Source organism: Camelina sativa, chromosome 19 (assembly GCF_030686135.1).
Source record: "Camelina sativa cultivar CO46 ecotype springtype chromosome 19, ASM3068613v1".
Classification (NCBI taxonomy): domain Eukaryota; kingdom Viridiplantae; phylum Streptophyta; class Magnoliopsida; order Brassicales; family Brassicaceae; genus Camelina; species Camelina sativa.
In genome coordinates this window covers 16,671,727-16,691,178 of record NC_141898.1, presented here as the reverse complement: position 1 = coordinate 16,691,178, position 19,452 = coordinate 16,671,727, and the positions used below count along the sequence as shown (strand labels likewise).

The 19,452-nt window shown below is 40.3% G+C and overlaps 2 non-coding genes and 1 pseudogene across 2 annotated transcripts; all 3 read left to right on the top strand.

Annotated features, from left to right (window-relative positions):
* The first annotated feature begins 3,537 nt into the window (after positions 1-3,537).
* Positions 3,538-3,631, top strand: LOC147920679 (small nucleolar RNA R71; annotated as a pseudogene).
* Positions 3,632-7,896: 4,265 nt separating this feature from the next.
* On the top strand, positions 7,897-8,003 carry LOC147920678 (small nucleolar RNA R71). Its single transcript, XR_015591861.1, has one exon. It is a non-coding gene; the product is annotated as a small nucleolar RNA R71 (small nucleolar RNA).
* A 10,722-nt stretch (positions 8,004-18,725) lies between these two features.
* LOC147920677 (small nucleolar RNA R71) lies at positions 18,726-18,831 on the top strand. Its single transcript, XR_015591840.1, has one exon. It is a non-coding gene; the product is annotated as a small nucleolar RNA R71 (small nucleolar RNA).
* The last annotated feature ends 621 nt before the right edge of the window (positions 18,832-19,452 follow it).

Genomic DNA, 19,452 nt, shown 5'->3' with positions numbered 1-19,452 from the left:
ATAGTTGCATTGCATTTGCATCTTTTCATGCATAAACAGGTGATTTTGGAGCTTAAGGAGCATGGAAGCAATGCTGAGGAGAAGTGAAGCAATCCTTAGGAGAAAACAAGAGAGTTAAGGCTGTAGAATCAAGGTCCGGAGTCCAACTCGACCGCACCACTCGACCACCACTCGACCGTGTGCTGAGAAGGACTCAACCGAGTGGAGAATGCACGAGAGAAGCCAGCTCGACCAGCCACTCGACCGAGCACTGGTCGAGTTGACCGAGCCGTTGACTGCTTTGACTTTTTGTATTTTTAGGGCTTCCACCTCATCTCCTATAAAAAGCCCTTGTACCTGCAGCCACCAGAGAGTCCAGCTTTTTAGAGAGTCTAAAACCTAGTTTTTACCTTTTTTAGATATTATTCCTTTTGCACTTTTCTTTTATTTTAGATTTTGTACTTGTTTGAGAGAGAAAGACTAGATTCTTATATTTTGTTTGTTTCATAACTTTCAAAGTATTAAGATTTCGAGTTTTATTCCTTCATCAATATTGTAGATCTCTGTTTCATCTTTCCAATGATGCAAGTTTCATTATTTTCTGGGTTTTTGACATATTTCACCATGTGTTCTTGTGAGTAGTTTGTTTAGGACCTTGAGGATGGGTTAGGCTGGGTTGATCTTGTGGTTTGTTTGATTTGGTCAAGCTTGATTGTTGTAGATCTCTTCTAGGCTAGATGATCTTAATGCTGATCCTATATCTGAGAAGGTAGGGTTTGATTTCAAGCATCTTAGCATCACACCAATGTCTAAGGAGCATAGATAAGGCTAGATCTAGAGCTTACTATTAGGCTTGCTAAGAGATTAGAATTCTTGTTTGGTTTGAGATGTATTGCTTAATGCCTGCTTGTGTAGATTCTTTTCTTTGTGAGAACAAGTCTAGAAATGCATAGGTTTGATTGTTTCTTGCCATGAGAGTGGATTAAACATGTCTTAGAATAGTATGTCTAGAGATCAGCTCAATGTTTGCTTGAGATTTGTTGACCAAGTTAGATAACCACAAGGATTAGCTCAGCCCATGAATCCCTCCTCAAGGCCTTCTTTGTTTATTGAAATCTTAGTCTAAATATCATTGCTTGCTTGTTGTTTGATAGTTTTAGCATTGCTCTGTTTTTCTTGTGTTGCTCAGTTTTCACGTTTAAGTCTAGCTCGACCACGTACTCGACCTACACTCGGTCGAGTGCTGCTCGAGTTCATCCCCAGAACTTGTGTTTTTGATTTGTGATTGTCTTGTTTCATTCCTGTTTCATTTCCATTGCATTCACGTAGTTTCCTTTCATTACTTGTCTTGCATTAGTTCATTAGCATAGTGTCTATCTCTGTTCTAGTTTCATTATAGCTTTAATTTGTCTGTTCTGTTTGCATTTAGTATCATGTTCTAGTTGTTTTTACTTTCTGCATTTCTTATCTCATTTTAGGATTGTTAGTGACAAACAATCTTTACAATTGGCTTGACTTAGACTCATATGCACATCTTAATTGTTCACAATCACTCAGATAGGATTGACACCTCTTATACTGCAACTGCATAAGGGGAATTGAAACACCCTGACTTCTATTCATTCCATACATCATTCATTCATACATGATGTTCATATATTTTACCTTGTTTTCCCTTAGTTTATTCACAACTTTTGCATCTTTTGCTATCCATTTAGGCCATTATTGTGTAGCTTTAGGACTAATCATGCATTAGAGTATAGTTGCATTGCATTTGCATCTTTTCATGCATAAACAGGTGATTTTGGAGCTTAAGGAGCATGGAAGCAATGCTGAGGAGAAGTGAAGCTGTCCTGAGGAGAAAACAAGAGAGTTAAGGCTGTAGAATCAAGGTCCGGAGTCCAACTCGACCGCACCACTCGACCACCACTCGACCGTGTGCTGAGGAGGACTCGACCGAGTGGAGAATGCACGAGAGAAGCCAGCTCGGCCAGCCACTCGACCGAGCACTGGTCGAGTTGACCAAGCCGTTGACCACTTTGACTTTTTGTATTTTTAGGGCTTCCACCTCACCTCCTATATAAGGCCTTTGTACTTGCAGCCACAAAAGAGTCCAACTTTTTAGAGAGTATAAACCTAGTTTTTACCTTTTTTAGATATTATTCCTTTTGCACTTTTATTTAATATTTTTTTAGATCTTGTACTTGTTTGAGAGAGAAAGACTAGATTCTTATATTTTGTTTGTTTCATAACTTTCAAAGTATTAAGATTTCGAGTTTTATTCCTTCATCAATATTATAGATCTCTGTTTCATCTCTCTAATGATGCAAGTTTCATTATTTTCTGGGTTTTTGACATATTTCACCATGTGTTCTTGTGAGTAGTTTGTTTAGGACCTTGAGGATGGGTTAGGCTGGGTTGATCTTGTGGTTTGTTTGATTTGGTCAAGCTTGATTGTTGTAGATCTCTTCTAGGCTAGATGATCTTAATGCTGATCCTATATGTGAGAGGGTAGGGTTTGATTTCAAGCATCTTAGCATCACACCAATGTCTAAGGAGCATAGATAAGGCTAGATCTAGAGCTTACCATTAGGCTTGCTAAGAGATTAGGAGTCTTGTTTGGTTTGAGATGTATTGCTTAATGCCTGCTTGTGTAGATTCTTTTCTTTGTGAGAACAAGTCTAGAATTGCATAGGTTTGATTGTTTCTTGCCATGAGAGTGGATTAAACATGTATTAGAATAGTATGTCTAGAGATCAGCTCAATATTTGCTTGAGATTTGTTGACCAAGTTAGATAACCACAATGATTAGCTCAGCCCATGAATCCCTCCTCAAGGCCTTCTTTGTTTATTGAAATCCTAGTCTAAATATCATTGCTTGTTTGTTGTTTGATTGGTTTTAGCATTGCTCTGTTTTTCTTGTGTTGCTCTGTTTTCACGTTTAAGTCTAGCTCGACCACCCACTCGACCTACACTCGGTCGAGTGCTGCTCGAGTTCATCCCCAGAACTTGTGTTTTTTTTTATTTGTGATTGTCTTGTTTCATTCCTGTTTCATTTCCATTGCATTCACGTAGTTTCCTGTTCATTACTTGTCTTGCATTAGTTCATTAGCATAGTTTCTATCTTTGTTCTAGTTTCATTATAGCTTCAAGTTGTTTGTTCTGTTTGCATTTAGTATCCTATTCTAGTTGTTTTTACTTTCTGCATTTCATATCTCATTTTAGGATTGTTAGTGACAAACAATCTTTACAATTGGCTTGACTTAGACTCATATGCACATCTTAATTGTTCACAATGACTCAGATAGGATTGACACCTCTTATACTGCAACTGCATAAGGGGAATTGAAACACCCTGACTTCTATTCATTCCATACATCATCATTCCATACATCATTCATTCATACACCACAAAGAAAGTCAGTTTCAATACACCACAAAGAAAGTTAGTTTCACACATTCTTGTTGAGAAAGTTTCCATTGGAGGCTGTATCAAGTAGCATTCTAATCTTGGGTAGAACTCCTCTGTACAAAGTGCTGAGCAAAGACTCATTGCTGAATCCATGGTGGGGAATCCTTTAAATCTCTCCCATGCCTCACAAAAACTTTCATTATTTCTCTGTGCAAAACCTGAGATTTCATTCCTCAACCTAGCAGTCCTTGCATTGGAGAAGAACTTGGCCAGAAAAGCTTTCTTGCATGCATCCCATGTTGTTATTGCTCCAGTAGGAAGAGTCTTCTCCCAGAGATGAGCTTTGTCTCCAAGGGAAAATGGGAATAGCCTTAACTTGAAGCCATCTTCACTGACTCCATTGATTTTTGTGAGTTCACATATCCTGTCAAACTCATCAAGGTGATCTAGAGGATCCTCCATTGGCAACCCATGAAATTTGTTGGCTTGTATCATGGAGATCAATCCACTCTTGATTTCATAATTATTATTGGCAACTGCAGGAGGCACAATATCAGCTCTTTGGTTGTGTGTGTTAGGTGCATCCCCAGCACCAATGTTCCTTGCCCTTGGAGCTTGTTGATCTTGTTGCTCCATTAACACTTGTTGTTCTTGTTCTCTGCTGTCTTAGGTCCCTTGGTGGTCGGTTGATGTGATCAAGGAGTCTCTGAAGATTGTGGTGACCCTTGGATCTTGTCGAGCGCAGGCTCGAGTGGATGGTCATGATCCTGATGGCACTGGCATACATAAGAGAAAAATAAATATAAGAAAGAGAAAAATTAACCAGTGAGAAATTATTATGGGAAGAGGCTTATTCTCAGGATCAAATGTCCTCTGGGTTAACTATTCCGGAATCCTTGGATCAGACGGGGGGTCAGGGTCAGGGTCCCTGCTGTCAATTTGATGGCTCCTGGAAAGCCACAGATACTAATTATGGCTTGGGTTGGTGGTGTTATAATGCTGATGCTGAGACTTTGTTGTTGGGTGCCAGATGCCTTAGACGAAGTTCCTCCCCGCTTCACTCGGAGTTGGATTGATTTGGAGGCTTTGATTTGGGCTATGGAGTGTATCCTTGGCACTAGTGGTTTTTGTCAGAGATTTGAGAGGAATTGTGCAGAACTTATCGCGATGATTCAAGTCCCACAAGACTAGGGAGCGTTTTCTAATCTTCTAGATGATTTCCACCTGCTCTGGGCATCCTTCCCTTTATTCTCTCTGTCGAAGGTTTCTCGCACATAAAATCAACGGGCGGATTGCCTCGCTCAGTCTTCCCGTTCTCTACTCTATAATACATCTTTTGTAAACTCCTTTCCTCCGGTTTGGGCAACCAATCCTGGAGTTACTTTCTAATTTATAGTTTGGTTGACAAAAAAAAAAAGAGAAAAATAAACAAATAAAGATTTGTATTCAACATATATATAATTAATTATGAAAAAACCACTTTTATTAGTGGCATTTGTGGATTTTTGCCATTTTTGCTTAAATTTTATGGATTTACCATATTTTACGATTTCAAAACACAATTTTACACATTTTGCTTGGGTTTTTTTGGTTCCAGTTTTTTGTAGGGTATAGTATTTGTTATGAAATACAAATTTTAGCAAAATAAATTTCACAAATGTATAGATTTTGAAGTGATCAAAAGTGGCAAATCTAAAATATTTGAAGAAAATGACAGATTCAAAATAATTGGAGTGAAAGTGGCAAAATCCATAATAATCCCACGTAGATATCTCATGCGTAAAAACTTAAATACCCATGGCTTAAAGTTAATAGGTTAGTGACCCAAAAACTAAAGGAGCGAAGCTTGAGCAAAAAGATGAACTTTGAGAGAGATTTTAAACTTGATTTGAACTTGTTTTAAGCAATGAGAGAGTGTGAGAGATACATGATCGAATCAAGCTCTATTTAAAGAAGCTAAGGGGACAAGGAGACAAAGGTGGAGCGTCCATACCATTCAAATTTGAAATAGGAATCTTTGACCTGCTTTTTGCTGCCACTCGACCCCATACTCGACTGCAAGTGATCGAGCTCTTTGACTAAATTTTGAAATTTCAAAATTTTTCTTCTTTTTCTCCCTCCACTCAATCATTAAAGAGAAATGGGAATCGAGTGGGCCTTGGTTGCTTGTCAGCTTGGTCGAGTACCTCTCGTGGGCTGGTCGAGTGGGCTTGCGAGCCTACTTCCCCAAGTCCAAATCTCTCCATACCCATCTACACTTTCTTTGAAAATCCTGCCCAACACAAACATAAAAGAAAACAAATCAAAATTACAAGGAAAATAAAGCATATGTACAATGATACCTTAGGGACTTCCTCCCTAGTGAGCTTGTTTAGAGTCACTAAGCTTGACTTTTGATGCCTTTTCAGGCTTGATTTATATACCAAGGAGGTGATGAAATCCTCCCTGGCACCTCTTGATCAGTGGGAAGTTGATTCTTGATCACTTCACCCTTCACACACAAATCATATTTCTTCTTAATTTTGAGCCTTGGTCTGGCCTTCCTCAAAGTCCTCTTGTTTAGCTTGACTTGGAGATCCTTCACCAATTCAGTCAGCTTTTGAACTGAACCCTTGAGCTTTTCCATTGATTCCTCTTGTAAAGAGAGCTTAGCCCTTAGAGTTGCCACTTCACTTAAAACTTCATGACCTCCTTTGTCCTTGATAGTGAAAGGTTGATCATCAATGGTGGGTAGGTTGGTTGGGTTATAGATGTTAAACTTCATGGTTATCCCCTCAGCAATGTTCAAGGTTACAAGACCTTCCTTAACATCTATAACTGCTCCAACAGTGGCTAAGAATGGCCTCCCTAGAATGATAGGATCTTCAGGCTCCTTATCCATCTCTAGAACCACAAAATCTGTATGAATTCTTGCCTTTCCTATCTTGACTGGAATGTTTTCCAGCTTGCCAACTACATCCTTGTTTGACCCATCATCTAGGCATATGTGAAGGTTGGTGGACTTGAAGTCAGTGTGCCCAAGCTTTTGTGCTATAGAGTAGGGCATCACACTGATAGATGCTCCCAAGTCACATCAACACTAGTTGTAGTGAAGATAACTAAGTGAGCAAGGCAGATAGAATGGACCTGGATCCTCAAGTTTAATTGGGATGATAACCCCTCCAAGGTCCTCAAGATCCTTCTCATCCTGAGCATGAGCCTTCTTCTTTGACAATTCAAGCAAAAAATCCTTATAGAGAGGATATGGATCATATTGTTCCAAGGCAGGTCCTCTCTCTTCTTCTTGGTAAGCAATGATAACCTCTTTTATGGCCATCACTTCCTTCTTCTCAATCACAACTTCTTCCTTCAAAGCTTGCACTTCCTCTTGTTTCAAAGCCATCATTTATTTTTTTCTCAATGATCTCCCTTAGTTCCTTAAGCTTTTGTGCCTTGAAACGCCCTGGGAATGGTAGTGGAGGCCTGTAAGGAGGAATAATGAACTTAATGGGCTTATCAGCTTCGGAGACTTCAGCTCGATCCGTCACTCGATCACCCACTTGGTCGAATGTGTGTTCGAGTGGTGGGTCGAGTTCACTGCCGGATTTAGTTTGCTTTACAAATACTTCACTCTGGGCTTCAACAAATGATGAATCCTCCCCAGCTTGGACATCACTGTCCTCAGTGACTTCTTCTTCATAGACATGAATGGCTTTGGCGGTGAACTCCCTTGGATTTTGAACAGCTTTTCCAGGGAGTTGGGTGGGTTTTGGAGCTGAAGTAGATGCTATACTGCTCTCCATATACTTCACTCTAGAGTTCAGACCTTCAAACTTCATATTGAGATCATTATACTGTGATGTTAACCTTTGATTCAACTCAGCAAATTGCTTAGCCTCCTCAAGCTTTCCATTGGCTTGCCCAACTAACAATTGTTGCAGCATAGCTCTTAAGTCTTGTTCCTGGCCTTGGTTAGTTTGAAACCCTGGTGGGGGACACAATTGGGGCTGGAACACCTGTTGTTGCTGCTTGGGTATATAGTTTGTTGGTGTTGAGGTTGTTGAGGCTGTTGAGGGGGGTAGAATTGATCTTGTGGGTTAGCCACATTGTTACTCCTATAAGAGAGATTGTTATTCTTGAATCCTCCTTGGTTGTAACTTTTGAATCCTCCATGGTTTTGCATGTAGCTCAACTCAGCAAACTCCCTATCTCCTTCTTGGACTGGAGCTTCTTCTTCACCAATGAAGTGAATGGTCCTTGATTGGCTTAGGAGAATCTTGTCAAGCTTCTCATTGACCATCTTTAAATCCTGCTTGTATTTGTCCTCTTGATCAGTGGAGGTGATCCTTATGGTTCTATCATAATCTTCATTATAATTACCATCTGATTGAGCAAGATTATCTACCAACTCCTAGCCTTCTTCCACATTCTTGTTGAGAAAGTTTCCATTGGAGGCTGTATCAAGTAGCATTCTAATATTGGGTAGAACTCTTCTGTACAAAGTGCTGAGCAAAGACTCATTGCTGAATCCATGGTGGGGACACTGAGTTTGGAATCCTTTAAATCTCTCCCATGCCTCACAAAAACTTTCATTATTTCTCTGTGCAAAACCTGAGATTTCATTCCTCAACCTAGTAGTCCTTGCATTGGAGAAGAACTTGGCCAGAAAAGCTTTCTTGCATGCATCCCATGTTGTTATTGCTCTAGTAGGAAGAGTCTTCTCCCAGAGATGAGCTTTGTCTCCAAGGGAAAATGGGAATAGCCTTAACTTGAAGCCATCTTCACTGACTCCATTGATTTTTGTGAGTTCACATATCCTGTCAAACTCATTAAGGTGATCTAGAGGATCCTCCATTGGCAACCCATGAAATTTGTTGGCTTGTATCATGGAGATCAATCCACTCTTGATTTCATAATTATTATTGGCAACTGTAGGAGGCACAATATCAGCTCTTTGGTTGTGTGGGTTAGGTGCATCCCCAGCACCAATGTTCCTTGCCCTTGGAGCTTGTTGATCTTGTTGCTCCATTAACACTTGTTGTTCTTGTTCTCTGCTGTCTTAGGTCCCTTGGTGGTCGGTTGATGTGATCAAGGAGTCTCTGAAGATTGTGGTGACCCTTGGATCTTGTCGAGCGCAGGCTCGAGTGGATGGTCATGATCCTGATGGCACTGGCATACATAAACACCGCTCAGGCCAGACCTCTTTTAAAGCTCGTGCCAGAAAACTTGTAAGTTTATAAATTCTTCTTCTTACTTCTTTACTACTCTTTTTTTCTTACTAATAACCTTTGTCCTTTGTTTTACTTTGTTTTAGTCTGAGCTGACCGGTGAAAGCACTCCGGATTATCTAAGTATCCTAGAAGACACTCACAGAAAACCCGAGGGGAGTTTTGTCGATGGAAAGTCAGAGTCCATCTACAATGAAGTGTCATTGAAGATACAAGAGGTTCAGTCTCAACTCTGTTCAGGGGATAACACGGAGAGTTCTGCTTCTGGTGGGTTGTTTGTATGATCATACCAAGAACAAAATTTATGCCGAGGTAAACTTCTAACTTGTTTGTGTTGTTGCCTTATTGTTTGGAGTTTTTTTGGATGTTGAACGTTTGAGTTTGTGTTAGTTTGTGTTGTTATTCTTTAGTTTGTCGTATGATATGCTAAGATTGGACTAATTGTAATGTGCATTTGTAGGATATGCTACATTTGTGTTGTTGTGTCTGTTCTAGGATCCGAATAGTGTATGTTGCTTGTTGGTTCTTTCTTTCATGTGACTATGAAAGTAATTGTTTGATTGTATTGCTCGTAGGTTGCTCCGAAGAAGAAAAATAGACATTATGGAGTTTCTTTGCAAAATGAAGCATATTCAGCCCATTTTGGTCCATCGCCACCGCCTATTGATGATCCGGTTGTTCTTGCTCAGAAGGTTGTTGTCGCTGAAGCTACTCTCGCAACTCAAGACACTACTCTGGCAACTCAAGCCACTCAACTTCAAGACAATGCACAAAAGATGCATAGCTATGATACATACTTTGACTACCTTGCCAGGAAGGATCCTGAGTTTGCTGCTAAGTTTGGAAGCAGGATTGAACATGGAAGTTCCAATCCAACCTTACCTGAGATAGGGGACGTCATTGGCACTGTCACTGTCTGTAACGCCCCCGAACCGTACTATGACCACGCAGGCCATCGGACAGCCACGGGACGCTACAATGGGAATTGCACCGGGTCAATCCGGTCGAGGGACGGAAGCTGCAGACTTCCCGACCGGTTCATCCTAGTACAACTCCACCCACAGCCGAGACTACTTAGGCTTTGCAAACCTTGCGGCCTGGTGCGTTGTGTCAGCCCGGACAAGGCCGAGTATCATTTGCAACTTGCCATGCCTTTGTAAAATCGAATGTATATTACTTCAATAGGTTTTTTTACATTTGAAAACAAAACATTAAAGCAATATACAAAAGATAGTCGGATAATTGTTTATAAAAACATAGGGTTTTACACAAACACAAGAAAACCCTATCCGGTACCCTAAAGTTTGCTCCAGCTCTAGACTCACTTAGGCTTCCCTGCAAGACAAAAATAATATCATGAGTAATCTAAGATTACTCAGTGAGCCTGGGTACCCCTTTCATCCTAAACAGGATACTACTTCCCCAACCCGACTACCCCAGCAAGTAAAACAAAACACGCAAGGCAAGTCATCAAAGCTACACAACAGAAGCTATAGCGGAAGCAAAACAACAACAAACAAGCGAGTGAGGTTAAATCCACACGACTCCATCCTGAAGACCTAGACTCGCAACCATAGAAAAGACGACTAAAGGAACAAGGACCTCTTGGACACTTTAGACTCTTAACGACACCACACGAAAAGTAAGGATAACTAGAATAGTACAAGGGACTCTTGACATCCTAGACTCCTTCACCTAGGGCCCTTCGATAATCTGTTCCGTTCTCCATACAACCCATGTTGAAACCTCCCCGGTAACCAACATAAGCTCCCGTGCTGAGACCACAAAGGTAACCAGCACAAGATCCCCAAAGTTACATCGTCATGTAACGGTCATGCTAATAGCTAGTTAGCCGTGACTGTGTCTCGCGTAAGTGATTTAAAACTTCTTACGAGACATGCACATACATACGGAACCAGAAATATCGACTCTACTATTTCAAGCTAAGACTCAAGAAACAATTCAAGAGACTTGCTGAACACACTAACAACCCAAACAAGCAAGAAAGTCGAGCCAACAAGCAAGAACAATCATGCGATTCGACATGCAATAATCAACAAGAACGAGAATGTAAAAATTCAAAGATCTTAAGATTAAAATAAATGCATGCAACCAGTTTAAACCCCTTAACTCAAGCAAGAAAAATCAAGCAAACAAGCAAGAACATTCATGCAAGAGTACATGCAAAATCAACAAGATCAATAATGATAAATTCAAAGATCTTAAGATTAAACTATATGCATGTAAATATTTAAAACTCACTTAAACAAACACTCAACCATCTGCATGCCAAAATAATATGATTTAACTAAGTAAATCTTATTTAAAATGCGCATGCAACAAAATTCGGTTTTGAACTTAACATGCATTAAGTTAATTAGCAACGGCTAACCTCAACCGAAAATATGCAAATAAAAATTGCAAATAATCTATCTCCTTTCATGCATGCAACCGGTTTATTAAGCAAGTTATGCTAATAAAACAAATCGCTAAGTCACATGATGCATGTAAACCTTCTCACCAAATTTTAAGTCCATCGATTTCCTTAAAATGCAATCGGATTAACACTTAACCAATTCTTAGGTGAGATCAATTTATTTAACATGCATGTACTTATTTGCGCATGGTGATTTTATCATAAACCCTACCATGAATGCATGCAACCGATTTTAAACCAAAATAAACATGCAACTACTCTACATGCCTTACCACAGAACTCACCCTTTATGCCGATGATGGAAACTCGGATTTCACTGCACCACTTGATCAGATCTCTCTTCCCTTAGCTCCAACCGCTAAGCGCCCCTTGGTCTCCTCTTGATCCGCAGCTCAAAGACTCGGCGACAGCAACACCTTCTCTCCAAAGACTCCTTCTTTGCTTCTCCCTTAACTCACACTCGATCTCTCAACTCCACACTCTCTCAAGGCGATTTCTTCTTTATCTTTCTCTCTTGGGTTTGAGAGAAAGATCTTTTTGAGTTTTAAACTAGCAAGATTTTGGGAGAGAAATTAGAAAAACTTCCTTCTCTCACTCGCAAATGGTCCTTAAATAGGCGAGAGACTCTCCTTCTTCCCCTTAGTGGAATTCGACAAATGGCAAAATTTTGGCTGCATGTGGCGCATGTGAGTCACTCCCCAATGGGCTTGCGCCATTTCATTTAATTCTCCCACATTGTCTCTGCATGAATGCATGTCTTCCCATTGGTCAATTTCTCCCATGAGACAAACCTTGGTTCCATGCTCCTTCTCTCGTCCTTCGTTCATTGTCCGCGTCCGCTTACCCCTTCGGATCATCGCTTGAATGTCATAGGTTCTTTCGGCGTTATCCGGACCATTCTCCCCGCTTACGGCCACCATTGGTCCTTTCGGCAACTTTCGGGCATTTCGGACAGTACATCCCGGACTGTACGGATGGTACGTCTCGGTCAGTACAGACGGTACGTCCTGGCCGGTACAGATGGTACGTCCCGGGCAGTATGTACAGCTCGTCCTGCATGGTACATATGGTACGTCCCAGATGGTACGTATGGTACGGACAGAACGTCCTGGTCAGTACATGGTACGTGGTACCATTGGCCATCTTCCAACTTGTTCAGCATTTTCCGGACATTACTTCTGTAATTCTTCTTCCTTCCTCCTTTGGCTTAATTCCATGTCCTTTACTCGACCTTGGCTCATGGATTTTCATTTCGAATTTCACTCCTTGGTGAGGGTCATTACACTGGCACAAACACAGGAACCAGAACTGTAACCGGAACCGGAGTTCCCTCTTTATCACCATCTTTTTAAGACAATTTGATATAAAGTTTTAAGTTTTAATTTGTTTTTTGGACATGGTTTTTAAGAGAAATTTTTGTTGTGAATCGAAAAATTGTCTCGTTAATATATATGTTTGAATTTTGTTTTCTATTTCTTACAAAATAATTGTCAAAATATAAATATATAAATTTCAAAATCAAAAATGTAAATATCAAAATGGAAAAAGCCAAAATCCTTAGCAAATTAATCCTACGGATTTGCGACGAATACGAAATTGTTACGATTTTGCGACGAAACTAATTATGGGTTTATAACATTAAAAATATTTTGCGATGGAAACAATGTTGAAAAATCTAGCAAATCTGCGTGGGATTTACTTTGACAGATTTTCCAAGACAGTTGCGAGGAATATTCTACATCGCAATTTGAGTATGTTTGGTAACGGAATATATATGTCGCATAATTTCCGAGGGCAGTGCTACATTTAATAATATGCGAGACGCGAATAGCAAGGAGTTGATGATCCTCGCAAATCAATCACTATTACCATTTTGTGAGGGATGAGCGACAAATATTGCCGTCGCAATGAAACTGACTTTCTTTGTGGTGTATGAATGAATGATGTATGGAATGAATAGAAGTCAGGGTGTTTCAATTCCCCTTATGCAGTTGCAGTATAAGAGGTGTCAATCCTATCTGAGTGATTGTGAACAATTAAGATGTGCATATGAGTCTAAGTCAAGCCAATTGTAAAGATTGTTTGTCACTAACAATCCTAAAATGAGATATGAAATGCAGAAAGTAAAAACAACTAGAACAGGATACTAAATGCAAACAGAACAAACAACTTGAAGCTATAATGAAACTAGAACAAAGATAGAAACTATGCTAATGGACTAATGCAAGACAAGTAATGAACAGGAAACTACGTGAATGCAATGGAAATGAAACAGGAATGAAACAAGACAATCTCAAATCAAAAACACAAGTTCTGGGGATGAACTCGAGCAGCACTCGACCGAGTGTAGGTCGAGTGGGTGGTCGAGCTAGACTTAAACGTGAAAACAGAGCAACACAAGAAAAACAGAGCAAAGCTAAAACCAATCAAACAACAAACAAGCAATGATATTTAGACTAGGATTTCAATAAACAAAGAAGGCCTTGAGGAGGGATTCATGGGTTGAGCTAATCATTGTGGTTATCTAACTTGGTCAACAAATCTCAAGCAAACATTGAGCTGATCTCTAGACATACTATTCTAATACATGTTTAATCCACTCTCATGGCAAGAAACAATCAAACCTATGCAATTCTAGACTTGTTCTCACAAAGAAAAGAATCTACACAAGCAGGCATTAAGCAATACATCTCAAACCAAACAAGACTCCTAATCTCTTAGCAAGCCTAATGGTAAGCTCTAGATCTAGCCTTATCTATGCTCCTTAGACATTGGTGTGATGCTAAGATGCTTGAAATCAAACCCTACCCTCTCAGCTATAGGATCAGCATTAAGATCATCTAGCCTAGAAGAGATCTACAACAATCAAGCTTGACCAAATCAAACAAACCACAAGATCAACCCAGCCTAACCCATCCTCAAGGTCCTAAACAAACTACTCACAAGAACACATGGTGAAATATGTCAAAAACCCAGAAAATAATGAAACTTGCATCATTAGAGAGATGAAACAGAGATCTACAATATTAATGAAGGAATAAAACTCGAAATCTTAATACTTTGAAAGTTATGAAACAAACAAAATATAAGAATCTAGTCTTTCTCTCTCAAACAAGTACAAGATCTAAAAATAAAATAAAAGTGCAAAAGGAATAATATCTAAAAAAGTTAAAAACTAGGTTTTAGACTCTCTAAAAAGCTGGACTCTTTGTGGCTGCAAGTACAAGGGCCTTATATAGGAGGTGAGGTGGAAGCCCTAAAAATACAAAAAGTCAAAGTGGTCAACGGCTCGGTCAACTCGACCAGTGCTCGGTCGAGTGGCTGGTCGAGCTGGCTTCTCTCGTGCATTCTCCACTCGGTCGAGTCCTCCTCAGCACACGGTCGAGTGGTGGTCGAGTGATGCGGTCGAGTTGGACTCCGGACCTTGATTCTACAGCCTTAACTCTCTTGTTTTCTCCTCAGGACAGCTTCACTTCTCCTCAGCATTGCTTCCATGCTCCTTAAGCTCCAAAATCACCTGTTAATGCATGAAAAGATGCAAATGCAATGCAACTACACTCTAATGCATGATTAGTCCTAAAGCTACACAATAATGGCCTAAATGGATAGCAAAAGATGCAAAAGTTGTGAATAAACTAAGGGAAAACAAGGTAAAATATATGAACATCAACACCCCCAAACTTAGTCTTTGCTTGCCCTCAAGCAAATAATCAAAGACAAAAGAAGGTAGGTGAGGTTTGAAAGTGGGATCTCAGCTCCTAAAGCTTGCAAATAGACTATCTAGAATCAATGTCCAAGTTACTAGTACTATGATGCAAGTTGAATGAGCTATACTTAAAGACTTTAGACAAGCATATCACAACCTTCACTGATTTGAGCCTTAGACATCCACATGCATTCAAATAAACCATTTCCTTTAACATTCATTAATCAAGAACATGAATCAATTCTATGCAATGCTTAAACTCATTTGGCTTGGCAGTAAAAGGTTTAGAGACAATGATGGTCTCTTTTTTTTTAGAGTAGGGCTTATCAATATCAAGGCTCTCTCATAAAAAATGAATTGAGCTTTAGAAGAATGCTAAAGGTAAGAACACTTAGACACATACAAGAACAAAACCTTCTCTACCCAAAGGTACCCAAAGTATTTATCCTATCAATCTAAACCCAATTGGTCCTAGTGCTACCCTTTAACTTCTTTTCTTCTTTTTCACCCTTTTCTCTTTTGGTTTTAAAGTCTTAGGAGAGGTTTCTTATTTGATCTTAAGACATATAAGCATTTTGCTAGACTTCTCTTTCCTTTCTTTCTTTTCTTTAACTAGAACCATCTTTAAACAACCTTATTCTTCCCATTCTTTCACTAGACTTTAAATTTTCTTAAACACATTCCCCTCCTAAAGACTCTAACCTTTTGTTTCTCTTTTTCCTCTTTTCTTTTCATAATAGCCAAGTCCCAAACCCAACAAGTGAACCACCTAGTCCTATCTAGTTTGAAAAATGCAAACTAGAACTACACAAGGCTTTACTCTTGTCAGTTCAAACCTAACACTTTCTACCAAGCTCAATCCCAAAAATAGGCCTCACACACACAAGAATAAACATGGCTTGAAAGCAGGTTTGGTTTAGGGGTAGAGGAACTGATTCTTAATGAGGAAATCAGCTACTTGGATCAACAAGAGTGGTAAAAAGGAAGAAGATGATCCAAATATGTATGTGGTATCCATGAGTTTAAAGCATTGCACACATTGATAATTGAAAGTCAATATTAGGTTTTTATAAATAGGAAATGGTTTCAAATCTCAACATGCTTCAATTTAGACCAAATGCAATGTAGGAATTCAAGGCCTGGTTCAATCTTATTCTAACCACTCAACTAGCATCAAAGTACTATTAACTTGGGCATTGATCCTAGTCTAGTGAATAAACAAGCTAATAAGGGAATACTCATCATAGATCCTAATGCGCAGTGCAAACTACATGAACACTCTTTTTTTATAAAGATTTTTGCAAAAATTTTCAAATTTTTAGGGTTTTTCTATGCCTTAGATGCTATGCAAGTATTAACATGATTATGCTAAAAATTTGAAATAAGAATCACAAAACACAATGTCAAATGCTATCTCAAACCCTCCCCCAAACTTAAATCACACAGTCCCTGTGTGAAAGAAATTTGATTGAGGATTCAAGATAAAAAACAAAAAACAAAACACAATGTCAAATGCAATGATATCTACAAGGGAAGGTGATAGTGGTACCTTAGGGATTGTGGAAGTAGTTGTCCACATCCATCTGCATGATGTCATAGGAGTAGTTGGGGTCTTGTTGGTGACTTGGAGGTGGAGATTGGGGCAGCTCGACGATGGGGATCGACCGGGACTTGGTCGAGTACGTGCTCGAGTGGGGGGGTCGAGCTGGACCACGAGTCTTCTTTTCCTCTTCTATCTGGTCTCCCTTGCTTCCCTGATCATGAAAATACCAAAACAAAAATTAAAATACCAAAAACCTTAAACAATATGTACATGGATACCTTAGGGACTTCCTCCCTAGTGAGCTTGTTTAAAGTCACTAAGCTTGACTTTGGTGTCCTTTTTAGACTTGGTTTAGATACCAAGGAGGTGATGAAATCCTCCCTGGAACCTCTTGATCACTGTGAAGTTGATCCTTGATCACCTCACCCTTAACACACAAACCATGTTTCTTCTTGATTTTGAGCCTTGGTCTTGCCTTCCTTAAGGACCTCTTGTTCAGCTTAACTTGAAGATCCTCAACCATACTAGTCAACTCTTGAACTGACCTCTTAAGCTTTTCCACAGAATCATCTTGAAAGGAGAGCTTAGCCTTTGGAGTTGCTTCACCACTTGAACCTTCTTGACCTCCTTTATCCTTGATAGTAAAAGGTTGATCATCAATGGTAGGAAGGTTGGTTGGGTTATAGATGTTAAACTTCATGGCTATATCTTCAGCAATGTTCAAGGTCACAAGACCCTCTTTGACATCAATAACTGCTCCAACAGTGGCTAGGAATGGCCTTCCAAGAATGATTGGATCTTCAGGTTCCTTGTCCATCTCCAACACCACAAAATCAGTGTGAACCCTTGCCTTCCCTATCTTGACTAGGACATTCTCCAACCTTCCAACTATTTCTTTGTTTGACCCATCAGCTAAACATATATGATGGTTGGTGGACTTGAAATCAGTTCTCCCAAGCTTTTGTGCTATGGAGTATGGCATCACACTTGTTGAAGCTCCCAAATCACAAAGGCATTGGTTGTAGTGAATATAGCTAAGTGTGCAAGGCAGATAGAATGGACCTGGATCCTTAAGCTTGATTGGAATGATAACTCCTCCAAGGTCCTCAAGATCCTTCTCATCTTGAGCTTCAGCCTTCTTCTTTGACAAATCAAGCAAAAAGTCTTTGTAGAGAGGATATGGATCATACTGTTCCAAGGCAGGTCCTCTCTCTTCTTCTTGGTAAGCAATGGTGATCTCTTGTATGGCCAACACTTCCTCAACCACAGCTTCTTCAATCACAACCACTTCCTTCAAAGCCTTCTCTTCCTCTTGTTGCTTAGCCATCATCTCCTTTCTCTCATTGATTTCCCTAAGCTCCTTAATCTTTTGTGCTTTGAAACGTCCTGGGAATGGAAGAGGTGGCTTGTAAGCAGGAGGAGTGTACTTAGCAGGCTTGACAGCTTCTGAGTCTGCAACTCGATCGACCACTCGAGCATGCACTCGATCGAGTGGCTGTTCGAGTACTTGGTCGAGTGCAATAACGGACTCCAGTTGCTTTGCACAAACGTCACTTGGGGCTTCAGTAACTAATGAATTCCCCCAAACTTGGACTTCACTGTCCTCAGTAACTTCCTCATCAGAGATATGAATGGCTTTTGCAGTGAACTCCCTTGGATTTTGAACAGCTTTTCCAGGGAGTTGGTTGGGTTTAGGAGCTGAAGTAGAGGCAATGTTACTCTCCATATACTTCATTCTGGAGTTGAGGCCCTCAAACTTCAAATTCAGATCATTGTACTGTGATGTGAGCCTTTGATTCAACTCAGCAAACTGTTTGGCTTCCTCAATCTTGCCTTGTGTTTGCCCAATCAACAACTGTTGCATCATTGCTCTTAAGTCTTGTTCCTGGCCTTGGTTAGTCTGAAACCCTGGTGGGGGACACAATTGGGGCTGGAACACTTGGTGTTGTTGCTTGGGGATGTAGTTTTGTTGCTGTTGAGGTTGAGGAGGTGGATAGACCTGGTCTTGAGGGTTGGCCACATTGGTGCTCCTATAAGAGAGATTGTTGTTCTTGAAACCTCCTTGGTTGTAGCCTTTGAATCCTCCCTGGTTCTGCATGTAGCATAACTCAGCAAATTCAGGCTCCCCCTCTTGAACTGGAGCTTCCTCTTCACCAATGAAGTGAATGGACTTGGATTGGCTGAGGAGGATCTTGTCAAGCTTCTCATTGACCATCTTCAAATCCTTCTTATACTTGTCCTATTGATCAGTTGAGGAGCTCCTTATGGTCCTATCATAGTCCTCATTATAATTGCCATCAGATTGAGCAAGATTCTCAACTAATTCCCATCCTTCTTCCACATTCTTGTTGAGGAAATTGCCATTAGAGGCTGTGTCAAGAAGCATTCTTATCTTGGGAAGCACTCCTCTATACAAGGTGCTTAGAAGTGACTCATTGCTGAAGCCATGGTGAGGACACTGAGTTTGGAATCCTTTAAACCTCTCCCAAGCTTCACAAAGCTCTCATTATTCCTTTGAGCAAACCCAGAAATCTCATTCCTCAGCCTAGCAGTCCTTGCATTGGAGAAGAACTTGGCCAGAAAAGCTTTCTTGCATGCATCCCATGTGGTGATAGCTCCAGTAGGTAGAGTCTTCTCCCAAAGATGAGCTTTGTCTCCAAGAGAAAATGGGAAGAGCCTTAATTTGAATCCATCTTCACTCACTCCATTGATCTTTCTGAGGCCACATATTCTGTCAAACTCATCAAGGTGATCTAGTGGATCCTCCATTGGCAACCCATGAAACTTGTTTGCTTGTATCATTGAGATCAATCCACTCTTGATCTCAAAGTTATTGTTTGCTACTGAAGGTGGCACAATTCCAGCCCTTTGGTTGTGGGTATTGGGTGCATCTCCTGCACCAATGTGCCTTGGTCTTTGCTCATGGATAGCTTGTTGCTCCATGATGTCTTGACCTTGTTGTTGTTGAACTACTCTTCCTTACTTATGTCTCAAACCCTTTTGTAGCCTGTGGATGTTGTCAATAGGCTGTTGAAGACTATCTTTGCCTTTTGACCTTGTGTGCATCAACAAACTCTACTACAGATTCGAACAGGTACACGGTCGAGCGCAGGCTCGAGTGGGTGGTCGAGTCGACTGGGAAGTGATGGCTATTTAGGTCCGGCTTCT